The sequence below is a fragment of the Mesoplodon mirus genome, assembly GCF_964341445.2.
Source record: "Mesoplodon mirus genome assembly, chromosome: 8".
Lineage (NCBI taxonomy): Eukaryota > Metazoa > Chordata > Mammalia > Artiodactyla > Ziphiidae > Mesoplodon > Mesoplodon mirus.
Window position 1 is genome coordinate 110138647 of NC_138984.1, and position 15230 is coordinate 110153876.

Below are 15230 nucleotides of genomic sequence, written 5' to 3' on the forward strand. Positions count from 1 at the left end.
TACCCTCAGGAAAGAGCAGTGACTTTGACGTTGGAATTCCCCTGTTCTCCATTAGTGGATTTACTGGGGGGCAGGAGAGGGACACGGGTATTTAATCCAGGTAGGCCTACATTTCCTTAGCTGTAAAATGGAGGTTAATGCTACCTACCTGGGACTGTGAGAATTGAGGTAGTAAAGTTGGAAGTGCCCGGTCCTGCGTGCCTGGGGGGCTTGATAAATGCTGATTCCCTGGTTCCATCCTCCCCATCCTGTTCTCAAATGGAAAGGGAGGAACTAAACTTAGCGCCTTCTAAGTTCCTGTCAGCTCTCAAATTCTGTGATTCTAAAAGTTCTCTAGTTCAAGAGAGAACGCCAAACACTGTATGCGTGTTTGGTGCTTTACAGAGAGTGGTGTGGTGGTAACGGTGAGATTGCATAGACCTGTTTTCTGCTTTCATTACAGCTTAGCATCCAGACTCTGTAAAAAAGTTTTCAGTCAGATTTTAAAGCAGCATTGAAGGAATCATATTTGAATTCATGACAGTTTCTGGAGGCTGAGTGTATCAGATAAATCGGCATGCTTTTCTAAACGACTGGCCATATTAGAGTCTCCACTATGTTGCCTCCTATAATGCATGCTCAAATATGTAGTTTTCATTACCTGCTTGATTTTCAGACAGCATTAAATAAGCTGCAAAACAAACCCAAGTTAAAATTCTGAGCATATAATTTTTTTAAATTTTATTTATTTATTTATTGGCTGCGTTGGGTCTTCGTTGCTGCGTGCGGGCTTTCCCTAGTTGCGGCGAGCGGGGGCTGCTCTTCGTTTTGGTGCACGGGCTTCTCGTTGTGGTGGCTTCTGGTTGTGGAGCATGGGCTCTAGGCACACAGGCTTCAGTAGTTGTGGCACGCGGGCTCAGTAGTTGTGGCTCGCAGGCTCTAGAGCCCAGGCTCAGTAGTTGTGGCGCACGGGCTTAGTTGCTCCACGGCATGTGGGATCTTCCCAGACCGGGGCTCGAACCCGTGTCCCCTGCACTGGCAGGCGGATTCTTAACCATGTGCCATCAGGGAAGCCCGTGAGCATATAATTTTTATAGCATGAAATTATTCAGTGTTTTATTTAAAAATAGTCACTAGTGTATTCACTGTTGTGAATTTATAATCTAAAAAACTGGGAATGCGAAAAGTACTGGGCTAAGATACTATTAGGTCTGTTTCATTTAACTCCATCTTGTTAAAGAAAATAATCACAACCAGGGTCCTTTTTCTTTACCCCGCCATCTAAATCTATACAGTACGTATGCTAACGCACATATATGGAATCTAAGAAAACGGTACTGATGAACGTAGTGGCAGGGCAGGAATCAAGATGCAGACGTAGAGAACAGAGACTTGAGGACGCTGGTGGGGAGGGGGAAGGTGGGACAAAGTGAGAGGGTGGCATAGACATATATACACTCCCAAATGTAAACTAGATAGCTAGTGGGAAGCAGCCGCATAGCACAGGGAGATCAGCTCGGTGCTTTGTGACCACCTAGAGGGGTGGGATAGGGAGGGTGGGAGGGAGGCCAAGAGGGAGGGGATATGGGGATATATGTATACATATAGCTGATTCACTTTGTTGTACAGGATAAACTAACTCAACATTGTAAAGCAATTATACTCCAATAAAGATATTAAAAACAATAAATCTATACAGTAAATTTGGGGATGAGTACATACAACAAAAAGCATATGCAGCTAAGTGATTGGGGTTTGGCGACATATGTGGAACTTGAATAAAGCATTTGCAGCCATCCAGGATGATCTCCTTAAACTGCTGACTGCTGGGGGCCTGCAGGATGAGCACTGGAAACATGGGTGTGAGAACTTTCCCCACACACTGGAGCCTCTGACTGCATTTTGAAATACCTGTTTTTAAAAACCTGAGCATAAGGAGGCTAGAAAGAATGCAGACAGGACATTGAAAATGCTAATTCCCTTTGTTAGTATAACATGAAATACCTGATAGTGGCCAAAAAAAAAAAAAAAGTCAATGCCAGGACACGATGTAGGTACAGTTCAACTAGTATAATCTGAAGTGGGTCTTAATATTCAGATTTGTGTTAGAGGTTAGGCAGCAATATTTTTGTGGAACCAGGTATATATATTTATTTTGCCTTTCTTTATAGTCTTACTGGTAAATTCTTGGGAAGGTTTGTTTTGTGTCCAAGATATTTTCTATACAGTTGACCCTTGAACAACACGGGGGTTAATCTGAGTATAATTCATAGTCGACCCTCCATCTCCATGGTTCCTCCATATCCGTATATTCAACCACAGACCTTTATAGTCCTGTAATATTTACTGTTGAACAATATCTGCATATTAGTGGACCTGTGCAGTTCAATCTGAACAGCTGTTCAAGGGTCAACTGTACTAAAATTTTATAGTATACTCTTAATCCCCTTTGGCTAGTAAATTAAAGCTGAAATTATTGTGTCAACATACTGTGATTTGTATTTTAACATAAGACAAGAGTGCATCATTCTGATCAAGTTGCAACATTTTAATTTTATCTGATCGGTCTGTATTGAGTAATCAGTAGCTAAGTGCAAATACTCCCATCCCTGTAGTAGAGATCATTTTATACAAAAGTCACCTTAATTACTAGACCCAGAAGGCCAGAGGTGATGAAAGAGTACTTTAGAAAGATGAAATGTTAAATAAATAAACAAATTAAGGAAACAATCTGAGATAGATTTGCCTAAATGTAATTTAATGCAGATTTTTACCTCAGATTTTTTTTTTTTTTTTTTTTTTGCGGCATGTGGGTCTCTTACTGTTGTGGCCTCTCCCGTTGTGGAGCACAGGCTCCGGACGCGCAGGCTCAGTGGCCATGGCCCATGGGCCCAGCCGCTCCGCGGCACGTGGGATCCTCCCAGACTGGGGCACGAACCCGCGTCCCCTGCATTGGCAGGCAGACTCCCAACCACTGCGCCACCAGGGAAGCCCTTTATGATTTATTTTAATGCATTTGTGTAAAATCATATGTATATTCTGCTTATAGTATGTACTTCTATTTCAGTAAAAATACATGAGAAGTTCAGATCTGTCCTTGTGCAAACAAGTATTTGGTGGTTCTTTTTTTTCCGGCTGAACCACGCAGCATGCAGGATCTTAGTTCTCTGACCAGGGGTCAGACCCGCGCCCCCTGCGATGGAAGTGCTGAGTCTTAACCGCTGGACCGCCAAGGAAGTCCCAACAACTATTTGATTTCTAAAGTTTCCTTTTATTCAAACATTTGCACTCATTCTTTCATACCTTTGTCTCCAAGATGTATCTCAGGTATTTGATAAAGCAGATCTTCCTGTAGAACAACGAGAAGAGCAGGAGCCACGCACATGATGCAGCTGGAGACGAAGACAAAGAAGGGCCCTGCTTTTCCTTTTCTTCCTGCCGTTGACTCGCATTGCAGGGCGTGACCGGGAGCTTGGCACTTGGAGCCTCCGGATGTCAACTCTTCCAAGCTAGAGAGCAGAGGCCAAGCAGGCCCAGAGCTGGCATAGGCACTAAGTAGCTGGCTTGCGTTTGGAGGCCCGATTGTGTGGAAAACATGTTATCTTTAAACAGCAGAATCACAGTACGTGAAGATGTCACAGTACAAGAAATACTCTGAAGCCAGGATTGGTATTGTCCATCTCAGGTCCACTCCAGAAAGAGGATTTGGGGGGAAATGCCTGCCCTGGACTTCTATGATCGTTCCCAGCCCTCCTCCTCTACTGCCCACCGCCATCCTTTCCCTTTTCCTCAGCTCCTCAAAACTGTGGCTGCTTTAAAGCCAAACATAAAAATAGAACATGAAAAATATTTTTTAGTGACTGAGAGGATGAGAGCTAAAGCATTCAGGATAGTGTATTCACGGAAGTGTTGAAAAAGAGGAACTAAGAGCAATAATTTCTTAATATCTTGGAAGACTCACGAAAGACTGAAAACAGAATCTTAAGGAGATAGTGTTCTCAAAACTTTGCTCTAATTATTTAAAACTCTTCATCTTAATTATTTTGAAAAGTCATTAAGCATTTGTCAGTTCTAACCATTAGAGATAAAATTTTAAACTGGTTCATTAATCATAGGGTCATCATTTTACAGTTGGAAGGGTCTCTAGAGAGTTTCTAGTGACAGAATTAGGATGGCCACGTGTCCCAGTTTGTGGAGGACAGTCCCAGTTTACATCTTGTTGTCCTGGTATAATCATTAATAGTGCTCCAATAAAGAATGTAATTTATATTCAGTCAATTATATGGCCACCCTAACGTACTCCAAGTTTCCTGACAACTAGGCTGCTGACAAATTTCACATTCTTTGATTCCCAATCTAGTGTTTTTTACTCTAGACCTGTGAGCTTGCATATGAGCCAACAATCTTGGGTCTTTTGATCAGGATGTTAACTCCTACCTTGAATCAATTTTCCTCCTGGAGTAGAATGCTAGGATACTTCACAGAGGTAAGTGAAGAGCCAGATTATCCGGTTTGCTCTGTTGGCCCAAATTTTCCTTCCTGGGGCCATAAACCAGTTATTATTATTAAGAAACAAATGAACAAGCAAATTTTTATTTTTATTTTTCAGGTTTATTGAGGGATAATTGACAAAATAAGTTGTAATATGTAATATGATTTGATACACGTATACATTATGAAAGGATTTCCACTATAAATTAACACATCCATCACCTCACGTACTTACTATATTTATTTTTTGGTCAAAAAGCTTAAGATCTACTCTCAGCAAATTTCAATTATACCATAAAGTATTCTCAACTATAGTCACCATGCTATACATGAGATCCTTAGAACTTTGCTCACTTTATACCTGAAAGTTTGTGCCCTTTTACCAACCACTCGTCATCTCCCCCAACCTCCAGCCCATGGCAACTACTGTTCTACTCTCTGTTTCTAGAAGTTTGACTTTTTCCTTTTTAGATTCCACATGTAAGTAGTACCATGCAGTACGTCTTATTTCACTTAGCATAATGCCTTCCAAGTTCATCCATGTTGCAAAGGGTAGGATTTCCTTCTTCTTAAAGTCTGAATAATATTATATACTATAAATGTATATTATATATATTATATTATATGTATTAAATATATTATATATATATATATATATATGATCTTCTTTATCCATTTGTATGTCGACAGACATTTAGGTTTACCTTGGCTATTGTGAATAATGCTGCAATGAACATGGGAGTACAGATACCGATTTGAGATAGTGATTTTGTTTTCTTAGGATATATACCCGGAAGTGAGATTGTTGGACTATATGGTAGTTTTGTTTTTTAATTTATTGGGGAACCTGTTTACTATTTTCCATAGTGGCTGCTATACCATTTTACATTCCTGCTAACAGTGTACAAGGGTTTACTTTTTTCCACATATTTACCAGCTTTTGTTATCTCTTGTCTTTTTTATAAAAGTCATCAGGCTGGGGCTTCCCTGGTGGCACAGTGGTTGAGGGTCCGCCTGCCGATGCAGGGGACACTGGTTCGTGCCCTGGTCCAGGAAGATAACACATGCCGCGGAGCGGCTGGGCCCATGAGCCATGGCCGCTGAGCCTGCGCGTCCGGAGCCTGTGCTCCACAACGGGAGAGGCCACAACAGTGAGAGGCCCGCGTACCGCAAAAAAAAAAAAAAAAAAAAAAAAGTCATCAGGCTGTGAGGTGATATTGTAGTTTTGATCTGTATTTCCCTGATGATTAGTGATGCTGAATTTCTTTTCATATACCAATTGTACACTTGTATGTCTTCTTTGGAAAAATGTCTATTCAGGTCCTTTGCCCATTTTTAAATTAGATTATTTTGTTTCTTTTGCTATTGAGTTGTATATATTTTGGATATTAACTCCTTATTGATATGTGGTTTGCAAATATTTTCTCCCATTCTATAGGTTACCTTTACATTTTGTTGATGTTTTCCTTTGCTGTGCAAGAGCTTTTTAGTTTGATTTGGTCCCAGTTGTTTATTTTCGCTTTTGTTGCTTTTGCTTTTGGTGTCAAATCCAAAAATTTCGTTCTTTTGCATATGGATATCCAGTTTCCCCAACACCATTTATTGAAGAGACTATCCTTTCCTCATTGTGTATTCTTGGTACCTTTGTCAAAAATTAATTGACTAGGGCTTCCCTGGTGGCGCAGTGGTTGAGAGTCCGCCTGCCGATGCAGGGGACACAGGTTCGTGCCCCGGTCCGGGAAGATCCCACATGCCGCGGAGCAGCTGGGCCCGTGAGCCATGGCCACTGAGCCTGCGCGTCCAGAGCCTGTGCTCCGCAACGGGAGAGGCCACAACAGTGAGAGGCCCGCGTACCAAAAAAAAAAAAAATTAATTGACTAGATGTGTATGGGTTTGTTTCTCTTCTGGGCACTCTATTCTGTTTCGTTGATCTATGTGTCTGTTTTTATGCCAATGACATACTGTTTTGATTACTATCGCTTTGTAATATAGTTTGAAATCAAGAAATACGGTGCCTCCAGCTTTGATCTTTTTGCTCAAGATTGCTTTAGCTATTCAGGGTCTTTTTTGTGGTTCCAGATGAATTTAGCATTGATTTTTCTGTTTCTGTGAAAAATGACATTGGAATTTTGGAAGAGATTGCATTGCATCCATAGATCACTTTGGATAAGTATGGACAATTAATTTTTCCAATCCATGAATATGGACTATCTTTTCAATTATTTGTATCATCTTCAATTTCTTTCATCATTCTTTTATAGTTTTCAGCATATAGAGCATTCACCTCCTTGGTTAAATTTATTCCTAAGTATTTTTACCATAGTTGATGTTATTATAAATGGGATTTTTTTCCTTAATTTCTCTCTCTGATGGTTCATTGTTACTGAGTAGAAATACAACTGATTTTTGTATATTGATTTTTATGTATTAATTTTTGTACTCAGTGACTTTACTGAATGCATTTATCGTTCTAACAGCTTTTTGATGGAATCTTTAGGATTTTTTTTTTATATATATATATGAGATCATGTCGTCTACAAACATAGACAGTTTTACTTCTTCCTTTCTGATTTGGATGTCATTTTATTTCTTTTTCTTCCCTGATTTATCTGACTAGGACTTCTGGTACTATGTTAAATAGAAGTGCTAAGAGTAGGCATCCTTGTGTTGTTCCTGATCTTAGAAGAAAAGCCTTTAGCTTTTCATTGTTGAGTATGGAGTTAGCTGTGGGGTTGTCATGTGGGGTACATTCCTTCTATACCTAATTTGTTGAGAGTTTTTAATCATGAATGGGTGTTGGATTTTGTCACATGCTTTTTCTGCATCTATTTAGAAAATCATATAATTTTTATCCTTCATTCTATTAATGTGGTGTATCATATTTATTGATTGGCATATGTTGTACCATCCTTGCATCTCAGAGATAAATCCCACTTGATCGTGGTGTTTGATTCTTTTAATGTGCTGTTGAATTTAGTTTGCTAATATTTTGTTGAGGATTTTTGCATCTTTGTTTATCAAAGATACTGGCCAAGGAAATTTTCTTGTAGTGGCCTTTTCTGGCTTTGGTGTCAGAGTAATGCTGGCCTCCTAAAATGAGTTTAGAAGTGTTCCCTTCTCTTCTATCTTTTGGAAGAGTTTGAGAAGGATAAGTATTATTTCTTTTTAACTCTTTGGTAAAATTCACCAGCAAAGCCTTCTGGTCCTGCACTTTTCTTTATTGGGAGGTTTTGATTACTGATTCAATCTTCTTATTAGTAATTGGTCTGTTCAGATTTTCTGTTTCTTCATGAATCAGTCTTAGTAGAAATGGATCCATTTCTTCTAGACTGTCCAGTTTGTTGGCATGTAATTATTCATAGAAGTCTCTTACGATCCTTAGTAGTTCTGTGGTATCTGTGGTTGTAATGTCTCCTCTTGTTTCTGATTTTAATCATTTGAGTCTTCTCTCTTTTTTTTTAGTCCGGTTAAGGTTTGTCAGTTTTGTTTGTCTTAGTTTCATTGATCTTTTCTGTTATGTTTCTAATCTATTTATTTTGGCTCTGAACTTTGTTATTTCCTTCCTTCTACTAACTTTGGGTTTAGTTTGTTCTTTATTTAGTTTCCTTCAGGTGTAAAATTAACCTGTTTATTTAAGATCCTTCTTTTTTCTTAATGTAGGCATTTAATGCTATAAAATTCTTGTTTAGAACTGCTTTTGCATCCCCAAGTTTTGGTATGTTGTGTTTTTGTTTTTGTTTAAAGATATTTTTTGATTGCCCTTTTGATTTCTTCCTTGATCCATTCAGGAGCATGTTTCTTTTTTTTTTCTTTTTTTTTTTACATTTTTTTTTATTTAACAAATTTAATCAGTTATACATATACATATGTTCCCATATCCCCTCCCTTTTGCGTCTCCCTCCTGCCCTCCCTATCCCACCCCTCCAGGCAGTCACAAAGCACCAAGCTAATCTCCCTGTGCTATGCAGCTGCTTCCCACTAGCTATCTACCTACATTTGGTAGTGTATATATGTCCATGCTGAGGAGCATGTTTCTTAATCTTCACATATTTGTGAATTTTTCAATTTTCCTCTTGTTATTGGTTTCTAGTTTTAAACCACTGTGGTCACAAAAGATGCTTGCTAAAATTTCAATGTACTTAAATTTGTTAACACTTGTTTTATGGCCTAACATATGACCGATCCTGGAGAATATTCTGTGTGTGCTTCAGAAGAGTATGTATTCTTCTGCTTTTGGATGAAATGTTCTGTATATGTCTGTTATGTTCATCTTTAACATGTAGTTTAAGTCCAGTTTGGTTACTGACTTTCTGTTTGAATGACCTCTCCATTGTCAAAAGGGGGATATTGAAGTCCCCTGCAACTACTGTGTTGATATCTGTTCAATTGGATGTTGGGCACATTAATATTTATAAATGTTATATCCTTCTTGATGAATTGATCACCTCATCATTATATAATGACCTTCTTTGCCTCTTTTTACAGTTTTTCACTTAAAGTCTATTTTGTCTGATGTAAATATAGCTACCCTGCTCTCTTTTGGTTCCCATCTGCATGGAATAGCTTTTTCCCATCCATTCACTTTCAGTCTATGTGTATCTTTAAAACTCTTTTCAGCATTTATGTGGGTCTTATCATTATTATAATTTTAAAATCCATTCAGCCACTCTATATCTTTTGACTGGAGAACTTAGTTTACTTACATTTAATTTTTGATATGTATGGAGTTACTATTGCTATTTTTTAAATTGTTTTCTGGCTTTTTTTGTAGTTCCTTTGTTCCTCTCTTGCTCTCTTCTTTCATGATTTGATGATTTTCTGTAATTGTATGCTTTGCTTCCTTCTTATCTTTTTTTGTATCTACTGTAGGTTTTCACTCTCTGGTTATCATAACAACTTCATGTGCATACAAAGGCTCTACATATGCTTACTCTCCCTCCCACATTTTATGTTTTTGATGTTACAAATTGCATCTCTTTAAATTATGTATCCATTAACAAATTATTGTAGCTGTAGTTATTTTTAATGCTTTTTTCTCTTATCCTTTATACTAGAGTTATAAGTGATTTATACATCCTCATTGCAATATTAGAGTATTCTGAATTCACATATATATTTACGTCTACCAGTGAGTTTTATGCTTTCATATATTTTCATGTTACTAATTAGCATCCTTTTGTTTCAGCTTGAAGAACTCCCTTAAACATTTCTTATAAGGCCAGTCTAGTGGTAATGGACTCCTTCAGCTTGTGTTTGTCTGGGAAATCTTTATCTCTTCTTTAATTCTGAAGGATAAGTTGGCTAGAATATTCTTGGTTGGCAGTTTTTTTCTTTCAGCATCTTAAATATGTCATCCCACTCTCTTCTGGTCTGCAAGGTTTCTGCTGAAAAATCCAATGATAGTCTTATGGAGGTTCTTCAGCTCCCTGATGCAGGCTAACTGGAAGCCTGACCTTCAGGCAGCAGCTGGGAAAGTCAGGACGTTAGCTATGCAGTCTAGCTCCTATCAGGGAGAAACCAAGAGCTGCGTGTTTTTGCTTACTCTGTGCCAAGCCAAAGGGGAAAGTTACCGGTAGTGCCTGTGCACCTATATAGAACGGCCTGGTTTTTTTGTTTTGTTTTGTTTTGTTTTTTGCTGCGTTGGGTCTTTATTGCTGTGTGCAGGCTTTCTCTAGTTTCAGTGAGTGGGTGCTGCTCTTTGTTGTGGTGCACTTCTGTGGAGGGGAAGTCAGGAGCCTCTTATCTAGCCTTCTTGGTGATGTCCTCCATGTGACATTCTTAAGGGGCCTTTGGGCTGCTCACACCTTCCTCTTGTTTGAGCATCTCCACTTGAATCTTGCCACACACATTTAGTTTTAAATTGGCATTGAGGAGAAACATCTGGAATCAAATCTGGCCACATAGACCCAAATCACCCCAAGAGCTAAGGGAATCTAAAATATACAACAGGTACTGCTTTCATAAAGATTAAGAAAAAACCTTAACAGGTAAGTAACTATACCTTCAAACCAAAAAATAGCAGGTAATCATGCTTTAGTTAAATGATCAACTACTACATCATCTCTAAGTGTCTGTACTATTCCAGAATGACCTGGACCCTAATCAAGATGACGAGTCCTTTAAAAAAATATGACTTTGGTGGGTGCATATAAAAATTGCTCTAATGAGAGAGCAGTTATCACTTCCTGCACCAGGAAACATTTCTGGTATATACCCCCAAAAGAATGCAAATAGTTAAGCCTAATACAGAATGATAAACTCCATGAGCCTATGTAGACAAAGAGCCTTACAAGTGATTTATTTGGTGAGCAGTGTGGAGAATGTGATCGGGTGCTTTAAAAAACATCAACTATGAAACTTCTATAAATATGATGGAGAGAAAAAGAAGCCTGGCCTTGACCATCAGCATTCATCTGAGCTGCACTAAACCCAATCTGAAAAAAATATCCCAGAAGTTCAACCAAGAATGCATTGAAGTATTTCAACCATCAAATTAAGGACATAACTATGAGACCTTTTCTTCTGGGTGCTAATTCAGGACTATTAACCCTATTTTCTTGGACAGTGTTGAGAAACCACTCAATCTTGGATATACTTGTGTAAACCTGAATTTTCAGCTCAGATCTTCTTCTTTCCTGACACTTATTTTAGATGGAATACTTAAGCATACCTGCTTGATTCAAGTCCTGCTGAATACCAGTGTCCCATGAGATTAACTCAGTGGGCGTTCCGAAACAAAAGATAAAACCAAAAGCTGATTCCATGGTTGAATAAATTGGGAAACATGCTTACATGTTCCTGCTTTCACTGCAGGATCACGTGAAAGATTTAATATCCTATGTAAATAATGACTTCCTAGAAAGGTTGGGGTCCAATTTTCAGTCTTCTTCAAACTTATTTGATCAAGGATCGCCCCCCCGGAAACTCTTGCTTTTTTTAAAAATAAATTTATTTATTTATTTATTTTTGGCTGCGTTGAGTCTTTGTTGCTGCGTGCGGGCTTTCTCTAGTTGCGGCGAGTGGGGGCTACTCTTCCTTGTGGTGAGCAGGCTTCTCATTGCGGTGGCTTCTCTTGTTGCAGAACACAGGCTCTTGGAGCACAGGCTTTAGTAGTTGTGGTGCGCGGGCTCAGTAGTTGTGGCTCGCAGGCTCAGTAGTTGTGGTTCGCGGGCCCTAGAGCGCAGGTTCAGTAGTGCGGCGCATGAGCTTAGTTGCTCCGCGGCATGTGGGATCTTCCTGGACCAGGGCTTGAACCCGTGTCCCCAGCATTGGCAGGCGGATTCTTAACCACTAACCACCCAACCCTTGCATTTTTGGCTAAATGTTTATCCATGCGTGTAGAGATGTTTCTGTTCCATGGAATATGGTTTAGAAATTGCTGCTATTGAAGACACCAAATGACTGACAAGAGGTCAGGAATCTTTACGCATTTTTGTGTCATTTGAGTTTTTGGTAGAAGAAATGTTTCCCCACCTGTGATAATGAAGGGGCTGAATACATGGTGTGTTTTCCTAGCACAGGTGGCCAATTTGAGGTCCTTTGGCAAACAACGTAGTGTCCCTAATAAGTACAAAGTATTTTTACCTTCCGCTTAGAGTAAAACCTCATACAGCATGAAATGGATAAGCAGTTCAAAAATAATGTCTCCTATACTATTTTTTTACATGATAAATATTTTTATTTTTAAACAATGAAGTGTACATCTTTCATATAAAAGATGAGATTCTAGCCTCTGTTTTTAAAAAATTATACTTGCTAATACTATCTTTACATTTTTTACAGAAGCTAATTTTCTCTAAATTTGCAGCTTCATTCCATAGCTTTTATAGACTCATAATCTCGAATATATTTCCAATATCCTTTAAAAAATAAATTCATACAAGATAATTTTAACACAATAAAACTTAACAGGTTACAGCACAACTGCCTAGCCTTCCAGCTACCACTGACTACTTTTCCAGTACAGAGAAGCCAACATGTTGGAGTAATTAATTCTCTGTATTTACCTTTATTAAAAAGAGTTTTTTGGTAGTGAGAACAAATAATCTCTCATTTGTTGCTTGAAAGCCTAAAATAGGATCACTGGTTTCTAGGCTTGCTACTTGCTGCTTAGCAACCTGCCCTACTTGCCTGCCTTCCTTCCTATTGTAAAGTACAGTGGACATGGTAGTGGGCTGACAATAGATGAAAACTCGTTGAAGGCACTCGCAAAGGGCTGCATAAGAATAATTTGGAGCACAGGCAAAAAAATGTATGTCTCTCTTTGATGCTTGGATGTAGCCTAAAGCATTGAAAATTGCGATAATGCTCCCATGTATCATCTTGGTTGCGGGGAGTGGTTGCCAGTGTAGGGCGTCAACATCATGGTGCACACAGAAGCAGGGCATTCCTTTAGGATCCACTATGACAGAGAAAAGGTACTGGTTGCTTCCGAGATTCACCCACTTATATGGCAATCCTTCCTTCTCCCCATGTTCAGATGAACCAGCTCTCCTATCCAGTCTCTCCCTGGTGGTACCTGTTTTTCCTCGGATTTCAAGCTAGTTGATTGCCCTGTAAGCTCAGATCTCACGTGAGTAGTTTTTAATGTACTGCCATCAAATCTGCATAAACTGGAGCTCTCTTCAAAGAAAATGCCACATTCTTCTAACTAACTCTTGAGCATTACAAGGAGGTTTATCTGGATTTGGATTCAGTTCTTCAGAGGTCAAATGCATCAAACGTTCAGCTATTGCGGCACATTGAGCTGAGTCTCTTATAAATTCCCTGTTTATCACCGACCACTAGTTCTGGCCATGTCAGTCCTTCACTCTTCTTAATCAAGGAAATCTCCAAGCTACTGTTCTCTTTAATTATCCATATACTGCTTTCATGATCCATAGATGAACAGAGATTTCCTTCCAGAAACCTCTGACCCTTCAGCACAACGTTGACATTGATCAGACGAAAACTGTGTGTGAATGTCTTCCTTAATACAGTCTTCTGGAAGCGGTATTGTTACTGTCAAATCATCTTCAGTCTGTTGCCAGTAATACAGAGGTTCTTTGATTTTCTCTGACATGTATTCATCCTTACTTTCTTCAAGATCTTGACCAACTTGAACAAATGTAAAGGACTTGTAGGAGACAATGATTAGACCATTCCCATCGGGCTCAAAAGCGACATAATGGGGCACTGACTTTCCACGGAGAATATTATGCTTAGTAATTTCATATTTTTTATTATTTTTATTATTAACAGTGACCCACTCCAAGGAAACATAGAAACCACTTCCTTCCATATCCATTTCCTCTTTCTGTGTTCAAAGAAGCAGCGTAGTTATGGAATGTTCTTCAGCTTTCAGCAATGAGATACTGTGAATTATGATAAAAGGACTGCCAAGCTCTTCATTAAACATAATCTCCCATTTTTCAGAAGCACTATTTCCACGTTCACCTGTTCCAATGAGATACAATCTTCCAGTTCTATCTGACAAGGTAACCCAAGTAGAAGATGTGAAATGGATGGATGCGCGAAGGCGATTATCATATGCTGTCAAATCTGTAGGAAGTCGAAAACACCTCTCGTGGTTTTCCTAAGGCAGCATCCAGCATCACTGTTTTTTGTTTTTTATTTATTTATTTATTTATTTATTTTTTTTTTTTTTAGCTGTGTTGGGTCTTCGTTTCTGTGCGAGGGCTTTCTCCAGTTGCGGCGAGCGGGGGCCATTCCTCATCGCAGTGTGCGGGCCTCTCATTGTCGTGGCCTCTCCTGTTGCGGAGCACGGGCTCCAGATGCGCAGGCTCAGTAGTTGTGGCTCACGGGCTTAGTTGCTCCGCGGCATGTGGGATCTTCCCAGACCAGGGCTCGAACCCGTGTCCCCTGCATTGGCAGGCAGATTCTTAACCACTGTGCCACGAGGGAAGCCCAAGCATCACTGTTAAATTCATAATTCTTCCAGCGTTATCAACGTAGTAGACACTGTCTTGATACCATGAATCACAATGTAGGTAATTATACCTCCAATAGCTCATGCGTTCCAGTGTATACTGATCATCTCGAAGTTTTACTTCTGCCACAGACAAGGCTAGGAGCTGTCACTTTCCCACTAGGCAGAACAGGGAAAACTCCTGATTCATAGGCACAGTACACAGAAAAGTCTTGTCTCAGTGGTGAGGAATAATCATACATAGACTGAGCATTGCTCCAGACAAGCCTGCGTCCAGCTCCAGCTGGTAACAGGGCAGCGGCTCGAGGGAGAGCTTATAACCCTCGAAGTGGGGATCCAACAGAGGTCTTTTCACCCGCAGGGAGCAATTAGTGGCCACCTCCATCGCCTTCCAGGGTCCTAACGTGAGAATTAATAAAGTTCGTGTTGAAAGGTCCGCGCTTCACGTATATCACCGTGGCTGGGAGGCGGCATGGTTCCCATCACTGTCTCCTGTACTTTTAAACTTAGACTCAAAAAAAGAAATTAGATTCAGAAAAACCTGAAGAACCATTGCAATTACTGCCAAAATGTTTCAGAGGGCATTAGGGTTATGCCTCCTCTCCTAGGACAGGAGTGGAAAAGAAGATAGATGCTCATCACCAGAGGTAGGACTCTATTTGTTACGAGGATTTGCAGGGGCAGCACTTTGTTATTGGGTTTTTGTTTTGAAATTGGAATTATATTTGTTGAATTTTAATCATAAGCAGGGAAATACATCTTCCTGAATGTAAGAAAATACATTAGCTAATTTGGGCCATAAATGTAAAAATTGCCCTTAGCATGTAATCAT

General features: G+C 39.5%; 1 pseudogene across 1 annotated transcript; it reads right to left on the reverse strand.

Moving 5' to 3' along the window:
• Window positions 1–12392: 12392 nt before the first annotated feature.
• On the reverse strand, window positions 12393–14783 carry LOC309809413 (nudC domain-containing protein 1-like; annotated as a pseudogene). The gene is made up of 4 exons (XR_014296193.1): window positions 14666–14783; window positions 14360–14536; window positions 13043–14065; window positions 12393–12914 (listed from the first exon to the last, which is right to left on the reverse strand). The product of XR_014296193.1 is annotated as a nudC domain-containing protein 1-like (transcript).
• Between the last annotated feature and the right edge of the window lie 447 nt (window positions 14784–15230).